The 18,819-nt window shown below is 48.2% G+C and overlaps 1 pseudogene; it reads left to right on the top strand.

The window, feature by feature from the left end:
• The window catches only part of LOC141078373 (uncharacterized), an 82,866-nt pseudogene that overhangs the window by 50,904 nt on the left and 13,143 nt on the right, over window positions 1-18,819 (top strand).

Raw genomic sequence — 18,819 nt, 5'->3', positions numbered from 1 at the left:
CTGCATCCCGCGTACCTGCGGTACCTACACATATACACTTTTTACTCTCTTTTGGGGCATTTAGCTCAATATTCGTTCTAGGTCTTTACATGTCAAGGCTGTTGCTGTTGGGTCCCATTACTCGCCTACACCTAGTAAGGAATGTTTTCCCATATTGTATGAGCTTTTCTGCTTAAAACAGTAATTAACCACATTATTCATGTTAGACTGCTATTGCTTTGCATATAACTGTAGGTCCTACTCCCATCATTCTATATAACAATCTTTTGGCTGTTTCCTACAGATGGCCTCAGTGTAAGGAGGGGGACAGTCATGTCTGTTAGGGGGTCACTTAAATACCACTCCCATCATCTCATGTAACCCTCTCTTGTCCGGCTGTTTCCTACAGATGGACTCCATATAAGAAATTCCCCGGAGAGACGTCTGGCTCCTCTGAATTCCCAGGACTGTCCGGAGAGTGGCCAGGTAGATGAAGCTTCTCCTCCACCACATCTATATGGGGCCGCGCTCAGAGATTTGGGGTCTTCCTGGTGATGTCTGCTGTATTATACTGAGCTGTTATATATGTGACATCAGGGCGGAGATCTGACCATCATTAAAGTGGAGGATGAAGGAGCGCGGATGATGGGCGATCAGCTGTGTGTGAGCGATGTGAAGGAGGAGAGTCCAGGAGGTGATACCGCAGGTATGTAATAATGGGGTCACCGGTGTCTTCTGGTAATTCTTCACCTCACAGCTATGTGACACATCCTCGAACAGTAATGAAATATGCTATATACACTCCTCAATATTCAAATTGTATGACCAAGAAAAAGAAGTGGTGGATCATGGAAATAAGTTACAGGATGATGACATCACTGACCTGCAAATGATACAAAAAAAGAAACCTCCCAGAACATCTGGATTTCTCGTGTCTGAGCCTCGTGCAGAAACCCCAGCAGTTCCAATCTCGGCTGCTGTCACTGAGGTTATTAATGGTCGTCTGAGGACGATTCTGCCGGTGATTCTACAACTCATCGGGATGTGCTGCCATCAGCTTCTATGTCTTCACTGACTAATGATGTTCCCAATGTGCTCGATGGAGAAAAGTCTTGAGACACTGCTGCTTCTCTTAATACGTCCTAGAACTCTGTTTGCCTTTTTTGCTGCTGCATCACACTGTTGACTCATGAGAAGCCTGTGATCTTGTGATCTAGTAGTACACCCAAGTCTTTTTCACACGTGCTATTGCTTAGCCCTATTCCTCCCATTCTGTGCATGTAATTTTCGTTTTTCTTGCAAAGATGTAGAATCTTGCATTTCTTCCTGTTAAATAACTTTCTTTTAGTCACTGCCCATTGTTCAAGCTAATCTAGATCTTTCTTAACCCTTTCTCTGTCTTCTCTAGTGTTAGCTATCCCTCCTAGCTTTCTATCGTGTGCAAATTTGATTAGTTTAGCTGCAGTTCCCTTTTCCAGATCATTTCTAAAAATGTTGATTAACACTGGGGCCAGAACAGAGCTTTGGAGTACCTGTCAGGAATATTTTTTTTTTTTTAGTCAGGAAATTGCAGCTCTCTGTTGCCCCCTAACACTGCTGGCCAATAAGGGTATTGCCAGAGGATAAGAAAAAGGGCCCAGCTGCACTAATTTATGTTGAATATTGCAGCACATGATGTGACAGGATGTATATATACCACTGGTTCCTGATGGGAACATGTATATGCCTCGATCCAGTCGATATATAAATACGAAAACTATGCTGCCACCACCGACCTCTTATAGGTGGATCAGACACTTTTCTGGTAGTGTGAATTTGCGCAGAGTACGTGGCGGATCGCTCACAGAGCAGAAAAACAAAGCTAGCAAGCTTATAATTTTTACTCTGGAAGAATCGGCAGTGTTTACAAAAGATAAAAAAAAAATGATAAATGCAAAATAGACAAAATACAAATATGTATAAACGGTTATGAAATAAAAATGATACAAATACGAAACTTACTAAATCTCAGTCACAGGTATGATGTGTCGATAAAGGGTTGGAGAGATTCCAAAGAAATGATCCAGTACCACAGCATGCATAGTGTTCAGCTGTCTCTCCTGGCTCTGAATGATTGCCAAAGATGGACGTTACTGTTTTATGCTTTGGCCATAAGACTAGGAAGTCAAATTGTCATGTCCGCCATGTTTGTCATGTCTGCCATGTCTGTTTTGTCTCAAGAACTCCTGGAGCGATGTGCATGCGCATATCTTGTCTGCTGTCCTGCATGTTCACTAGAGCAGTGTGCACACTCGCCTCATGTCTGAGCTGCAGGATGCCTGCGTTTCTGCTCTGCCTTCTGTGATCTTCTCGTCTTGTCTAGAGTCCCTGATCATGTGTCCCTGCCTGGATCCTGCACTGTCTGGTTCTGCAATCATCTCGTCATGTCTGGAACGCTGATCATGTGACGTTTCCTAAAGATCCTGCACTGTCTGGTTCGGTAATCATCTCGTCATGTCTGGAACTCTGATCATGTGACCTGTCTAGGTTTCAGCACTGGATCTGCAGTCGTCTCGTCATGTCTGCAACTCTGATCATGTGACTGTGCTCTGTTATCCTGTGGATCTGAACCCGGAAGTGCTCCCCTGGTCCTGACCTGGAAGAGGAGGTGCTATGCCCTATATCAGGCCGCCCCTTCCTTTGCTCAGGGCCTGAGTATTGTGTGGTGTCCCTGCATGGCTGCTTGGTCTGTGGGGCGCTCCCTCTATTCTGTGCCCTTGCACTCTGCCCTGTCGTGCGTCTCTGCACACGCTCCGTGCTCGTACTCCATCTCTTGTCCCGTGCCTTGTCTTATGTTTGTCTGTTGTGCCATGTTCGTCTTTGTCCTGCTTGAACTTGTAGTCCTTCTGTTTCTCTGCCTAGCCTGTTTTCGCTATGCTTTGTTCCGTATCTTGCCTTGCTCTGCCTTGTTCCTCCCTATGGTCTTTGCTTGCTCTGCCTCGCTCTTTCCTATGGTGCTCTGTTGTGCTCCCTGGCACACGCACCCTTCCTCTCTTTTTCCATGTCTAGTCCCAAGGTTCTCCCTTGGCCCGGCTCTGGGCTTTGCCTACGCTCCGCTGCTAGACTCTTTCCTATTATGCTCTCTTGCACGTTTCTAAGCTAGTCCCAAGGTTCTCCCTTGGCCCGGCTCTGGGCTTCGGCCTACGCTCCTCTGCTAGCTCTGTTCTTGCTCTGATCTGCTTCCGTTCCTGGTTCTGTACTCTGCTTAAGCCCTGCCTTGTTTCTCGTCTTGTCTTCCCTTGCTCTGTTTCTTCGTATGCTCTTTGCATGCCCCTGGCCTTCCTAGCCTCCTGTTTGTGCCTCAGCCGTGCGCGCCCTAGCCGTGCCCACCTGCTTGTGCCTCAGCCGTGCTCGTCGGTCAGTGACAGCTGTGTCGCCTGCCATGCCTGTCTGTGCCGCAGCCCGATCAGCTAGCCAGTGCCCCAGCCGTGCCCTCTGTGCTCCCTTGCACTTCACGCTGTTTCCGCACTGTGCTCTGCGTGCTCTCTAAAGCACGTGCAGGCCCTCGCCTGCCCATGGCATACCTCCCCGTGCTTCTATAATAGTACGCGCAGGTTTGGCCATGTACCCTGTCGTGCCCTCTTGCACGCACAGGTCCTAACCTGGTCCTTGAACCCTGTTCCTGGCGTGCCTCTGCACGCTCAGGACTCTGCCTCGCCTGACCCTGGCGTGCCCTTTGCACGCTCAGGACTCTGTCTTGTGCCTTGGCGTGTCTCTACACACGCACTCTGTCTCATGCCTTGGCGTGTCTCTACACACGCACTCTGTCTCATACCTTGTGCCTTGGCGTGTGTGTACACTCGCGCTCTGTCTCATGCCTTGGCGTGTCTCCACACACGCACCCTGTCTAGTCTGTGAACCCTGGCGTGTCCCCTACACACGCACCTTGCCCTGCACTCACAGGGTTAAGTGTTCGTGGCCTCTTTCTGGATCTGGGAGGGGTATTTATACTCACTCTTTACCAGGGTTCTCTGTCAGCTATACTGTTGTTCTGGTGTGTCTGACCCCTGGTGTGCGTGTATTCTGCGTTGCTTGTTTGATTCCCGTGTATGACCCGGCCTGTTCCCTCACTCTGTACTCCGTCTCTCGCTTTCGTACTACTGTCTTCTCCGGTTCTGACCTCCTGGCTTGGCTATCGTTACTCCGTTACAGTTTGTCCCTATTGTACAGTCTATTGCCCGTTCTGGTTTTCTGACCTATTGCTACGTCCTGACTATCCTTTCTGTCTAAACCCCGTGGTACTGTATTGCTATCTGGTGCTTTGACCCTGGCTTCGTCTGGTTTCTGTCTCTGTCTATGCCCCTTGGTAACATTGCCCCGTAGTTACCTTTCTAGGAGTTTCCCTGCAGCTCCTAGATCTGTGGAGCTTAGGCCATGCCCACAGCAGTCATGTGCTTCAGGTCCTGCTACTCTGAAGCACGCATCGTCACCGCTGCTGCCCTGCTCCACAGGTATCTGTGAGTACTGTCTTTGTACTCAGGACACCCGCACTGGCACAGTGAGCAAGTGCAGTGCGGTGTTCCTGACACAAATTTTTTTGACCTCACATATTGGCTGTTTTCTGGGAGGTCCACATAGCTTTGAAAGTTATCAATAACTCCTTTTCATATCTTTGGCCTGGAAGCTCACAGGCCAACGATATTGGCATTATTTTTCCCCTTGCGATTTTACTGTTTATTAAAGTCCAAACACGGTATGCCTGTGATTTGCTGGTTTGCAGAAGTTAATTTCCCAGGTTTCTGTTAGCCTTAAATCCCGCAAAATGCTACCATGCATAACCCCGAGTGCCCAGATGCTGGAAATCTAATTTTCATATTTCTGAGATTAATGTCTATTATTGAATTTGACTTTGACTGTTATACCTATAAGACAAAGAGATTTTTGGAGGGAAAACACATTCAGATCTGCTAATGCTGGCAGGCAATAAAATTCTGCATTCCACACTGACCAATTGCTGGGAGGGGGGTGGAAATTCACAGAGAGAGGGGGCTGTATGTATGACTTGGTCCTACAGAGACCAATGGTGGGAGGACCAGTAGGCCAGCTTTGGTTGCATCCCCAGAACAATGGAAAATAATTAATATCTTCCTGACAGTATCACACTTGAAACATTTTTCTAATTGGATGTGCAACCATTTATTACCACTCTTTGAGTACAATCACTGAGCCAGTTATGAATCCACCTAACCGTAGCCTTGTCAAGCCTATAATTGGCCATTTTTTCAATAAGCATAGTATGAGATATTTTATTAAATGCTTTGCTGATGTTGAGATATACTCTATCTACCACATTTCCCTGATCCACCCAGTCAGTGATTCCATCATAGAAGGAAATTAGATTAGTCTGGTATGACTTAATTGCTACACACCCCTGCTAGCTCTGGTTAGTTACTGTATTCTTATCCAAGTACTTACATATATGCTGTTTAATAATGTGTTCAAAGATCTTTCCTTGTATAGAAGTAAGGCTTACTGCCCTGTAATTTTCTGACTCCATCTAATTTCCTTTTTTTTTTTAAAGATATTGACAATATTTGCCCTTCTCCAATATTTTGGTACTTCTCCTGTTAGCCAGAATTTTTCAAAGATTCTAGCTAATGGTTTTGGAATTTCCTCCTTCAGTACCCTAAAATGTAATTAATGTGGACAAGGAGATTTAAATTCATGTACCGTATATACTCGTGTATAAGCCGAGATTTTCAGCACACTTTTTTGTGCTGAAAATGCCCCCCTCGGCTTATACATGAGTCAGACATCAGTACTCACCCTCCGTTGCTAGATCTCCATCCTCCCTGCATCTCTGTTGTCCCGGCTGACAGCTCTTCCTGCTTGTTCCTGTGCAGAGTGATCACGTGACCCCGCTCATTAAGGTAATGAATATGGACTCTTCTTCTCTTCCATAGGTGTGGAGCGCATATTCATTACCTTAATGAGCGGTACCATGTGACTGCTCTGCACAGGAACAAAGAGAGAGCTGCCGGCTGGGACAAGTGCAGACGCCAGGAGGGTGTTTAGGATGGGGGCAACAATGGTACTGTTCATAGGGGCCCTTGGGCACTATTTGTTCATGTGTACCCTCTGGAACTGTTTATGTACTGTCTGCCACTGTTTATAGGGGGCACTCTGGTACCGTTTGTGTGCTCTCTGGCATTGGTTTATGGGGACAGCTGACACAGGTGCATGTGATGGTTTAGAAGGCCCCGTGAAACGCCTTGCAGCTCGAGCTAACCTTCAGAGGCCATATTCTGACCAAATCTTAACACCCATGCAACTTTTTAAATGGAGTGAGAAAAATATTTCTAACATCCAGTTCATGTATTGTACAAACCAGGACTGCGGTACAGGAAGCAGAACCCATCAGAGGGGCTCAGCAACACCAGACTGTCATCCCATGTAGTGAGACAGAAATACAACCGACCGTGACGTCCATGAAGTGGTGGAAGGCGGCACAGGATTGGCAATGGATGACATAACTGTGAATATGATGGTGCTGGTGCCTGGCTGCTGGACTCGCCAAAGACCGGGAAAATGAAGAAGTAGAAGGGACTTCTCTGCACCTTCTGGTCCAGCGCCATGCTTTGTGTATCCAAGAAAACCAGACATTGTAAAAGTTCTCAAAAACCAGATACTAACCCAGCTGGAGCCGAGCGCCAGGACCGGCCGTACATTCTCTGACACAGAAGGACACGGCCATCGCTAGTAAGCGCTTACGGACAAGGTTGCATGTCACCCACCAGAAGGGTCAAAGTGATGATGAGAGGCCAGGCTGAAGACGGACGATGGTTGGATTGAACCACTGACCCACTCTTCTTAAACACCTCCTAGATGACAGGTTCAGTGATCTCCGAGAAATAAATTGTCCCCTGTAGAGACAGGTGCAGACATTGCTTCTTTTACGCTGGTTTTTAGGGCGAGACTGTGTCTAGGAATGACCCGTGAGGATGTGTGATGAGTAAGATGCAGCCATTAGTATTAGTATTTATTATTAGTCATTCCGGCACTTACGGGATTTGTTTTTTTTGGGTTTCTTTATTGCTGAATATAAGGTTGAATTCAATAAGTTGTGATTTGAAAAGAAAAAAGGAAGAAACTCACAAACATAAAATCAGATGATTCAAGGCTTAAAAAAAAATATAAATTGGAATCCCTGTACAAATGTAATAACACAAGTAACAGGCACGGATTTCAAACATACTTCTTTTCACAATTGCGCGTCAAAATGTTGAATTTGATTTCTCAAAAAAAAAAAATAAAGAAACATAGTCTTGTGACATATGAAATGAAAGCCGGTACTGTTCTGAGAAGAACGATGCCTCTCCCACCTCTTTATCTTAATTCTAGCCCGAGATATGACCAAAAATGTAAAGCCATACCGCAGGATAGGATTAGATACACGGCTCAGCAGTCAGTATCACACAGGAGAGGATTAGATACACGGCTCAGCAGTCAGTATCACACAGGAGAGGATTAGATACACGGCTCAGCAGTCAGTATCACACAGGATAGGATTAGATACACGGCTCAGCAGTCAGTATCACACAGGATAGGATTAGATACACGGCTCAGCAGTCTGTATCACACAGGAGAGGATTAGATACACGGCTCAGCAGTCAGTATCACACAGGAGAGGATTAGGTACACGGCTCAGCAGTCAGTATCACACAGGAGAGGATTACGTACACGGCTCAGCAGTCAGTATCACACAGGATAGGATTAGATACACGGCTCAGCAGTCAGTATCACACAGGATAGGATTAGATACACGGCTCAGCAGTCTGTATCACACAGGAGAGGATTAGATACACGGCTCAGCTGTCAGTATCACACAGGAGAGGATTAGGTACACGGCTCAGCAGTCAGTATCACACAGGAGAGGATTAGATACACGGCTCAGCAGTCAGTATCGCACAGGAGAGGATTAGATACACGGCTCAGCAGTCAGTATCGCACAGGAGAGGATTAGATACACGGCTCAGCAGTCAGTATCGCACAGGAGAGGATTAGATACACGGCTCAGCAGTCCGTATCGCACAGGATAGGATTAGATATACGGCTCAGCAGTCAGTATCACACAGGATAGGATTAGATACACGGCTCAGCAGTCAGTATCGCACAGGATAGGAGTAGATACACGGCTCAGCAGTCAGTATCACACATAATAGGATTAGATACACCGGTCAGCAGTCAGTATCACACAGGAGAGGATTAGATACACGGCTCAGCAGTCAGTATCACACAGGAGAGGATTAGCTACACGGCTCAGCAGTCAGTATCACACAGGATAGGATTAGATACACGGCTCAGCAGTCAGTATCGCACAGGAGAGGATTAGATACACCGGTCAGCAGTCAGTATCACACAGGAGAGGATTAGATACACGACTCAGCAGTCAGTATCACACAGGAGAGGATTAGATACACGGCTCAGCAGTCAGTATCGCACAGGATAGGATTAGATACACGGCTCAGTAGTCAGTATCGCACAGGATAGGATTAGATACACGGCTCAGCAGTCAGTATCGCACAGGATAGGATTAGATACACGGCTCAGCAGTCAGTATCACACAGGAGAGGATTAGATACACGGCTCAGCAGTCAGTATCTCACAGGATAGGATTAGATACACGGCTCAGCAGTCAGTATCGCACAGGAGAGGATTAGATACACGGCTCAGCAGACAGCATCGCACAGGATAGGATTAGATACACGGCTCAGCAGTCAGCATCGCACAGGATAGGATTAGATACACGGCTCAGCAGTCAGTATCGCACAGGATAGGATTAGATACACGGCTCAGCAGTCAGTATCGCACAGGATAGGATTAGATACACGGCTCAGCAGTCAGTATCGCACAGGATAGGATTAGATACACGGCTCAGCAGTCAGTATCGCACAGGAGAGGATTAGATACACTGCTCAGCAGTCAGTATCTCACAGGATATGATTAGATACACGGCTCAGCAGACAGCATCACACAGGATAGGATTAGATACACGGCTCAGCAGTCAGTATCTCACAGGATAGGATTAGATACACGGCTCAGCAGTCAGTATCACACAGGATAGGATTAGATACACGGCTCAGCAGTCAGTTTCACACAGGAGAGGATTATATACACGGCTCAGCAGTCAGTTTCACACAGGATAGGATTAGATACACGGCTCAGCAGTCAGTTTCACACAGGATAGGATTAGATACACGGCTCAGCAGTCAGTATCACACAGGAGAGGATTAGATACACGGCTCAGCAGTCAGTATAACACAGGATAGGATTAGATACACGGCTCAGCAGCCAGTATCACACAGGATAGGATTATGTACACGGCTCAGCAGTCAGTATCACACAGGATAGGATTAGATACACGGCTCAGCAGTCAGTATCACACAGGATAGGATTATGTACACGGCTCAGCAGTCAGTTTCACACAGGATAGGATTATATACACGGCTCAGCAGTCAGTATCACACAGGATAGGATTATGTACACGGCTCAGCAGTCAGTATCACACAGGATAGGATTAGATACACGGCTCAGCAGTCAGTATCACACAGGATAGGATTATGTACACGGCTCAGCAGTCAGTTTCACACAGGATAGGATTATATACACGGCTCAGCAGTCAGTGTGACGAACAGCCCACCGCTGCTCGTCCGATATGGAGGACTGACGGGGGTCCCGCTGTCACCAAAACGCGACGGACAGCGGACCCTGTGTCACCACTATGTCACAATCCCACCACTGACACCGGTGTATCAGCGGATGGAGGGACGTGACACAATGCCGGCACACGGCTATCACAGGCGCAGTGGGTGCTTATCTTACTTATCCCACCACTGGCACCGTGTGACCAAAAATATCCAGCAAGCTAATCTCGCTCTACAATTTGACGCAGGGGGGGTATTTTGGGTGCCCCACCACTGCTATCAATCTTCCAAGTACTGCAGGGATTTATGTATATCCCACTTTCTCAGTTCCACTTTGGAACTCGCAGCTCTCCGGCGCCCCCCTTACCCTCAGGTCGGTCAGGGAACTGCACCTAGGATAATTAGTTGCCGGACGGGCTGCCTGTTGTGAACCGGCACTTAGGCTTCTGCAGTAAGGGAATTATCAATGCTGTGGCCGCAGCCCCTCATTCAGCAATATAAGACCCTTCTAGACTGCCAGCAAGCCGCAATCACCATACACAACGTGCTGCCACCAGTCACGGTTACTTAATTCACAGTGTTAAATTAAGAGGGTCCGTGGCAAACCCCTTGAATTAGTAGCGATTATCTATCAAAGGCGTATAGTTCGATTCTTAGAGCATGGAGACAGGCTAAATATTAAATCATTTATTCCCCGAAAAAATAGGACAGTGATTACAGATAAAAGTTGCTATAAAGTTGAGACATTAATTATGTACAGTTACAAATGTAAAATATAAGATGGATGAACATAGAAAGTACACTCACGGTTGTTCATGGCTCTTTAGGCAAAACCATGCGGCGGAGAAAGAAGGCGGAGCCACACATCTCCACTCATCTGGAGTTCTTGTCAGCACGAGGATTGGAGCTCTTCTGCTGGTTTTGCCAAGGGAATGCCTTATAGACTCTGCGATGTGACATCACGGAGAGGTGCATTCTGGGTTAATCCCACCTCTCTCATCCAAGTTATAATTTGGCTACTAAACTTAGATTAGCTATAACTTTATGGGAGAAGCTGGTATGGACTCATCAGTGGTATCATGTTTCCCAGCGTAATGAGCCCATCAAGAAAACATCAAACATCTATGTGATATGACCGTCCATTTGGGAGCAAATCATATCTCAGGTTCTGGACAGGGTAGAACTTCGGAAGTGACACTGTAGCGGAGCTGGGACCGCTTGGATCACAGAGATATGGTTATTATATCTCTATGTTATAGGGCTTTCGCAGGGCAGGCTCTTAAAGGTTTACTTCTAACCTTTATTTCAGACAAAGTCCTTTTCCCGCACTTTTTTTCTTTTAGCTGAGAGAAGAGGAGCCAAATGGTTGTAACAGCAGGGGGTCTCCTATTACTAGTGTGAACACAGGCTGTAAAGGAGGGAGGTGACACTGCTCTGTGTGTGTGAAGGGAGGAGGGGTGAAGCTGCAGAGCTAGCAGCCTGCATTGTCATATAGTGCCGGATCTTTCTGGAAAGTTACAACAGAAAACATCATATTTTTGCAGACAAGACCCCGTACCTCACAGACATTGTATATCACAGTCAGTATCACACAGCAGAGGATTAGATACATGGCTCAGCAGACGGTATCACACAGGAGAGGATTAGATACACTGCTCAGCAGTCAGTATCACACAGGAGAGGATTAGATACACGGCTCAGCAGTCAGTATCACACAGGATAGGATTAGATACACGGCTCAGCAGACCGTATCACACAGGATAGGATTAGATACACAGCTCAGCAGCCAGTATCACACAGGATAGTATTAGATACACGACTCAGCAGTCAGTATCACACAGGATAGGATTACATACACGGCTCAGCAGTCAGTATCACACAGGAGAGGATTAGATACACGGCTCAGCAGACAGTATCACACAAGAGAGGATTAGATACACGGCTCAGCAGTCAGTATCACACAGGAGAGGATTAGATACACAGCTCAGCAGTCAGTATCACACAGGATAGGATTATATACACGGCTCAGCAGTCAGTATCACACAGGCGAGGATTAGACACACGGCTCAGCAGTCATTATCACACAGGAGAGGATTAGATACACATCTCAGCAGTCAGTATAACACAGGATAGGATTAGATACACGGCTCAGCAGTCAGTATCTGTGATGTACAATGTCTGCAAGATATGTTTTCTGTTGGAATGTGCTAAAAACCCTCCATTTCCTTGAGAAGCTGCCTGCCAGTGTCTCAGTTACATTGCACACTGTAGTAGCCTCCTTTCCCCCAAGTGTTATAAACCAGGACACTTCCTGTCACACCATTTGGCTTCTCTCAGCCTCAGCTGAAAGAGAAGAAAAAGTGCGGGAAAAAACTCTGTCTGAAATCAGGAGTTAGAAGTAAACCTTTAAGAGCCTGCCCTGCGAAAACCGTGCAAAGTAGAGATATGAAAATCATATTTTGGTAATCTGAGCGGTCCTGGCACCGCTACAGGGTATCTTTCGAAGTTCTAACCTGTCCAGAACCTGAGATATGATTTGCTCCCAAATAGAAGGTCGTACCTGTGACGAACAGCCCACCGCCGTTCGTCTACTTACGGGCGACACTAACGGGGGTCCCGCTGCCACCAAAACGTGACAGACAGCGGACCCTGTGTCACCACTATGTCACAGTCCCACCACTGACACGGGTGTATCAGCGGACGGAGGGACGAGACACACTGCCGGCACACGGCTATCACAGGCACCGTTGGGGCTTATCTTAGTTATCCCACCACTGGCACCATGTGACCAAAAATATCCAGCAAGCTAATCTCGCTCTACAATTTGCCGCAGGGGGGTATTTTGGTTGCCTCACCACTGCTATCAATCTTCCAAGTACTGCGGGGATTTATGTATATCCCACTTTCTCAGTTCCACTTTGGAAGTCGCAGCTCTCCGGCGCACCCCTTACCCTCAGGTCAGTCAGGGAACTGCACCTAGGATAAGTAGTCGCCGGACGGACTGCCTGTTGTGAACCGGCAATTGGGCTTCTGCAGTAAGGGAGTTATCAATGCTGAGGCCGCAGCCCCTTATTCAGCAATATAAGACCCTTCTAGACTGCCAGCAAGCCGCAATAGCCGTACACAACGCGCTGCCACCAGTCACGGTTACTTAATTCACAGTGTTAAATTAAGAGGGTCCGTGGCAAACCCCTTGAATTAGTAGCGATTATCTAACAAAGGCGTATAGTTCGATTCTTAGAGCATAGAGACAGATCTAAATAATTTCATTTATTTTCCGAAAGAGGACAGTGATTACAGATAAAAGTTGCTATAAAATTGAGACATAAAATATGTACAGTACAGGTATAAAATAAAAGTGGAGAAAACAAAGAGAGTACACTCACAGTTCCATATTGTTCCTTAGGCAGACCATGCGGCTAAGGTGGGTGGAGGCGGAGCTGCACTTCTCCGCTCATCTGGGTCTTTCTAGCACGACGACTTGAGCTGTTCTGCCCTGGTTTTGTCCAGGAAATGCTTTATAGACTTTCTATGTGACATCACGGAGAGATGCATGCTGGGTTAATCCCACCTCTCCCTTTTGGATTTAGAATTACACTAGAAAACTTATACTAATCATAACTCCGTGGGGGCAGCCCGCACAGACACATATAGGGCATCATTGGTTGTGATTTGTTGAGTACAATAATTCAAGACCAAATATGCAGTAGTTCTGATACACCGTTTAGCTGGAACACATATCTCAGGTTCTGAAAGGATTAGGCTTTGCAAGAACCACGGCAGCGACGCTGTGACCGCCCGGATTACAAAAATGTGATTTTCATATCTCTAGGGTATTTGGTTCTTATGGTATAGTCTCTCATAGTTTTATTCGTTTCAAACAAAGAAGTTTTTCCCGCTCTGAAGAGGAGCCAAATGGTGATAGCAGGAAGTATCCTATTGCTAGCTGGAGAGGTGATAAGACTTGGGGGAGGGTAGGCACTGCTATAGCTTCAGTGTGCCATGTAACTCAGAAGGGAAGGGGAGATTTCTACCACATTCCAACAGAAAACATCATATTTTGTGGACAAAACCCCATACCTCACAGACATTGTACATCACACCTCCCCCCTTAAGAGGGCGCTAAGGAGGCATTACCTCTCGGTAATCGGCCATGCGCACCTCAGCGGGTTCGCCCCGGCGGGACAACCCATCGGCATTGCCGTTTTCACTTCCCTTCCTGTGTTTTACAGTGAAGTCGTACTGTTGAAGGGCAAGGCTCCAGCGGAGCAACCTTCCATTGGTTCCGGACACTGTGTGCAACCAGCTCAGAGGGTTGTGGTCAGTTACCACCGTGAACGACCTCAAAAATTGTGGAGGGCACCACTAAGGGATCACCAATTACATGCTTAAGACCAATATCATAAACCAGAGAAGAGGCATGTAAAGAGGAGGGATCACCAATAAGGTATAACAAAATACAAGAAAATAAATAAACTTTTTATTGATCATCCAAAACAAACAACATGCAGTGCACTTATAAAAACAGTTAAAGCCGCACAATCGCGTTCATTTAACACAATAACCCCTGCACAAACCCTTCATGATGCTATTATTTGCAAATGTGCTAACAAAGCACCTGGTATAAGTATATAGAATCTTATCAACAGGTAATGAAAAGCATACACTCCACCTTCCACCTTATATAATAATGGATGCAAACTATCTAGTTAGTCTAACAAAATGTTAGAACAAAAGAACTGCTCAAATTAGCACAAAAAAACCCTAATAAACAGTGTGTATGCACAAATGAGAGCATAGGGGTTAATAGGGTAAAAGGCTGCTAATGCAGTATAAACAGGCCAAAAAACAAGGGTCCCAATTGCCAATGGCCCCCTCTATACAACCTGTTAAGAGCAAAATAATGCTGGCAGGTAAAGCCCTAATCCAGTAACCAGTGGAGGTAAGAGTGAGAAGTGGTGAGGCAGGGGCAGAGGAAACGCCCGACGCGTTACGCCAGAGCAACTGGCTTCATCACTGCATCACTTCATCACTTAGACTGCATTAGCAGCCTTTTACCCTATTAACCCCTATGCTCTCATTTGTGCATACACACTGTTTATTAGGTTTTTTTTGTGCTAATTTGAGCAGTTCTTTTGTTCTAACATTTTGCTAGACTAACTAGATAGTTTGCATCCCTTATTATATAAGGTGAAAGGTGGAGTGTATGCTTTTCATTACCTGTTGATAAGATTCTATATACTTATACCAGGTGCTTTGTTAGCACATTTGCAAATAATAGCATCATGAAGGGTTTGTGCAGGGGTTATTGTGTTAAATGAACGCGATTGTGCGGTTTTAACTGTTTTTATAAGTGCACTGCATGTTTTGTTTTGGATGATCAATAAAAAGTTTATTTATTTTCTTGTATTTTGTTATACCTTATTGGTGATCCCTCCTCTTTACATGCCTCTTCTCTGGTTTATGACAGTTACCACCGTGAAGGCGCGCCCGTACAGGTAGGGCTGCAAACGTTGCAGTGCCCACACCATGGCCAGACACTCCTTCTCGATGGTCGAGTATGCCACTTCCCTCGGCAAAAGTTTCCGGCTCAGGTACAACACGGGGTGCTCTTGGTCCCCCGAGTCGACCTGGCTAAGCACAGCACCGAGGCCAAACTCGCTGGCGTCGGTCTGTACCAGAAACGGGCGACTGCTGTCGACTGCTCTCAACACTGGAGAGTTGCACGGGGCTGCTTTCAAAGCTTGGAAAGCCGCCTCACAGTCATCTGTCCAGTTGACTGTTTGGGGTAGCCTCTGCTTGGTGAGGTCAGTCAAGGGTTTGGCAAGGGCGCTATAGTCCTGTACGAACCGCCTATAGTACCCTGCAGTGCCCAAGAAGGACTTCACCTGTTTCTTGGTCCTGGGGGTGGGCCAGGACACGATTGCGTCCACTTTTTCTGGCTCCGGACTCATGGAACCCCCGCCTACCCGGTGCCCCAGGTAGTGGACCTCGCGCATGCCTATCTGGCACTTCCCCGGCTTGATGGTCAGGCCTGCCTGGTGAAGATGCTTGAGCACCTCCTGGAGGTGCTGAAGGTGTTCCTTCCAGGTGGAACTGAAGACGGCAATATCGTCTAAGTACGCCACCGCTTACTCCTACAGTCCCCGAAGCAGGTGGTTGACCATCCGCTGGAAAGTGGCAGGGGCATTCTTCATGCCGAAGGGCATGACCGTGGACTCGTACAGTCCAAAGGGGGTGATAAAGGCGGATTTCTCCTGCGCCTCAGGGCTCAGGGGAATCTGCCAGTATCCCCGACTCAAATCCATGATGGATATGTAGTTGGCGTTTGTCAACCGCTCGAGCAGATCCTCGATGCGCGGCATTGGGTGGGCATCAGAGGTTGTGATGGCGTTGAGCCCCCTGTAGTCCACGCAGAACCTGGTGGTTCGATCCTTTTTAGGCACGAGGACTACAGGTGAAGCCCACGCGCTTTTTGACCGTCGAGTCACCCCCTGCCTTAACATCTCATCGATCTCTTGGCGCATGACTTGTTGCACCGTCTCAGAGATCCGATAGGGTGTTCGCCGTAATGGGGCGTGATTCCCGGTGTCCACCTCATGAACCGCTAACTCCGTCCTCCCCGGTTGGTTGGTGAACACGGGCCGGAAGAGTTCCAGGGTGGCCATCAACTGCAACCGCTGGGACACGGTGAGCGAACCACTTATCTCCATGTCCTCAATGGACCCATTGGCCTTGGCCTGGGCCAGCATGTCCAGTAGGGAATCTTCCTCCCCATCCTCTGGCAGATTGCAGACCGGTAGGACGCAAGCTTCACGTTCGTAGTGCGCCTTCAGCATGTTGACGTGAAAGGCCTTGCGCCTACCCCGAGCATGGTCAAGCGTGACCACGTAGGTGACCGGGTTGAGCTGTTGGTGGACGACGTATGGGCCTTCCCAGGCTGCCTGAAGCTTATCCGTTGGTACGGGGACCAGCACCCAGACCTTTTGACCCACCTGGTAGGTCCGCTCCCGGGCGTTCTGGTCGTACCAGCGCTTCTGGTCAGCCTGAGCCTGCGTCATGTTGTCATGCACCAACTGCGTCAAGGTCTGCATCTTGTCACGGAAGCGCATGACATAATCCACGATGGACACTTCTGTGGGGTTTGGCTCATCTTCCCAGGATTCTCTTATCAACCCAAGGGGTCCCCGGACTCGCCTGCCATACAGGAGCTCGAACGGGGAGAACCCGGTCGAGGCCTGCGGAACTTCTCTGTAAGCGAACAGCAGGTGTGGGAGGTACCGCTCCCAGTCGCGCCCTTGGGTCTCAACCAGTATGCGGAGCATCTGTTTGAGGGTACCGTTGAAACGTTCACACAAACCATTAGTCTGTGGGTGATACGGACTCGATACCAGCTGCATCACCTGCATTTTCTCACAGAGAGCCTCCATTAGGCGAGACATGAATTGGGGCCCTTGATCGGTAAGCATCTCCATGGGAAATCCTACTCTTGAAAAGATGGTCACCAGTGCGTCAGCCACCTTATCTGCCCTGGTTGAAGACAGAGCTACTGCCTCTGGGTACCGGGTAGCGTAGTCTACCACGGTGAGAATGTATCGCTTTCCGGAGCTGCTGGGGACGGACAGCGGTCCTACAATGTCCACCGCGATTCTCTGGAAAGGCTCCTCTATCACCGGCAAAGGAATAAGGGGAGCCTTAAGAGCAGGCCCCGCCTTACCCACTTTTTGACAGGTGGCACAGGAGTGGCAGTAGTGTGTTACATCTGTCCCCATCTTGGGCCAATAGAAGTGTTGAGACAGCCGTGCCTTTGTTTTGCTGATCCCCAAGTGTCCAGCGAGTGGAATCTCATGGGCAATCCGCAACAACTCGGTTCTGAACTGATAGGGGACGACCAGCTGTCTTTCCCTCAACCACTCCTTTTTAGGATCTCCGGGTACTGTCTCCCGGTACAACCTTCCTCGTTCCCAGAACACCCTCTCCTTATCAGACTTGGAGGTGGGCGTCTCGGCGAGACCTCTCAATTTCTCCAGGCTGTCATCTGAGTGCAGAGCAGCCTGGAACTCCATGCTGGAGGCTGCCAGAAGTGACGTCAGGGTCCCCTCTTTACTGGGACCCTCTGGAACCGGCTCTGGGTTCACCTCTGGTTCAGTCTCTCCTGTAGCAGCAGAGGGTCCAGAAGACAGTGCGTTACCTGCGATCTGGGCACTCTGACTGCGTGTGACAGCTGCTATGTATGCTGTCTCCCTGGGGATTTCTACAGACCCACCAACCGGTGCTGGCTTGGGCTCTACCTCCCCATCCACCCCCAACACTTCAGGAGCAGGGCTACTTATGGGCCAGTTACCTTCCTCGGTGGCACTGGTCAGCTGCATGGCATTACCTTCCTCATGGTCCCCATGCACCTATCCATTCTCTTGAGCACCGTTGCTTACTCCTGCCAGGGGTTCCTCAGCCGTCTCACTCCGCAGAGTGACGGGGCTGAGCACTTCGGTACCTGTGGACACATCTACCGCTTCAAAGAAAGGGTTAACGGGTTCAGCCGGCACAGATACATCAACCTCATCATCATCCTTCCTAGGGGAAGAATGGTTATCGGTTTGCTTTGGCACATTCACATCAGCATCATACCTGGGGAAAGAATGGTTGTTAGTTGCATCATTACTCATCAAGGCATTAGCAGGCACCACATTCAGTTTCCCGTCATCATCATCATCATCAGGGTTAACGTTACCCTTATTATCAGTTTGGGGAAGGGTGTCAGGGACGTAGTATGCAACCATCCGCCCCAAGTCAGTCCCCAATAAAACATCAGTGGGCAGGTTTTCAGACACTTCCACCTCCCTCAACCCGCTCCCAGCACCCCAATCGAGATAAACTCGTGCCACTGGCAAGGGACAACGGGTGCCTCCAATCCCGGTGACAGTCAGGGTTTTCCCCTCAACAAACTCTTCAGGGGCCGCCAGTCCAGGACGGATGAGGGTTTGTTCAGCCCCGGTGTCCTTGAGGCCAGTAGCAAGACGGGCCCCCACCTGAACAGGTTGAACGTTGTCGTCAGCCCTCCCAACCACACCTCCCACCAAAAGAACAGAGGCGTTGGGCCCCGGGGCCTTGGCTGGGGGGTTCTTCGGCCTGTTCGGACAGGCGTAAAAGAAGTGAC

Source organism: Dendrobates tinctorius, unplaced genomic scaffold (assembly GCF_039654945.1).
Source record: "Dendrobates tinctorius isolate UK_male_01 unplaced genomic scaffold, ASM3965494v1 ptg000548l, whole genome shotgun sequence".
In the NCBI taxonomy this organism is placed as follows: Eukaryota; Metazoa; Chordata; class Amphibia; order Anura; family Dendrobatidae; genus Dendrobates; species Dendrobates tinctorius.
This window is presented reverse-complemented; position numbering and strand designations above follow the sequence as displayed.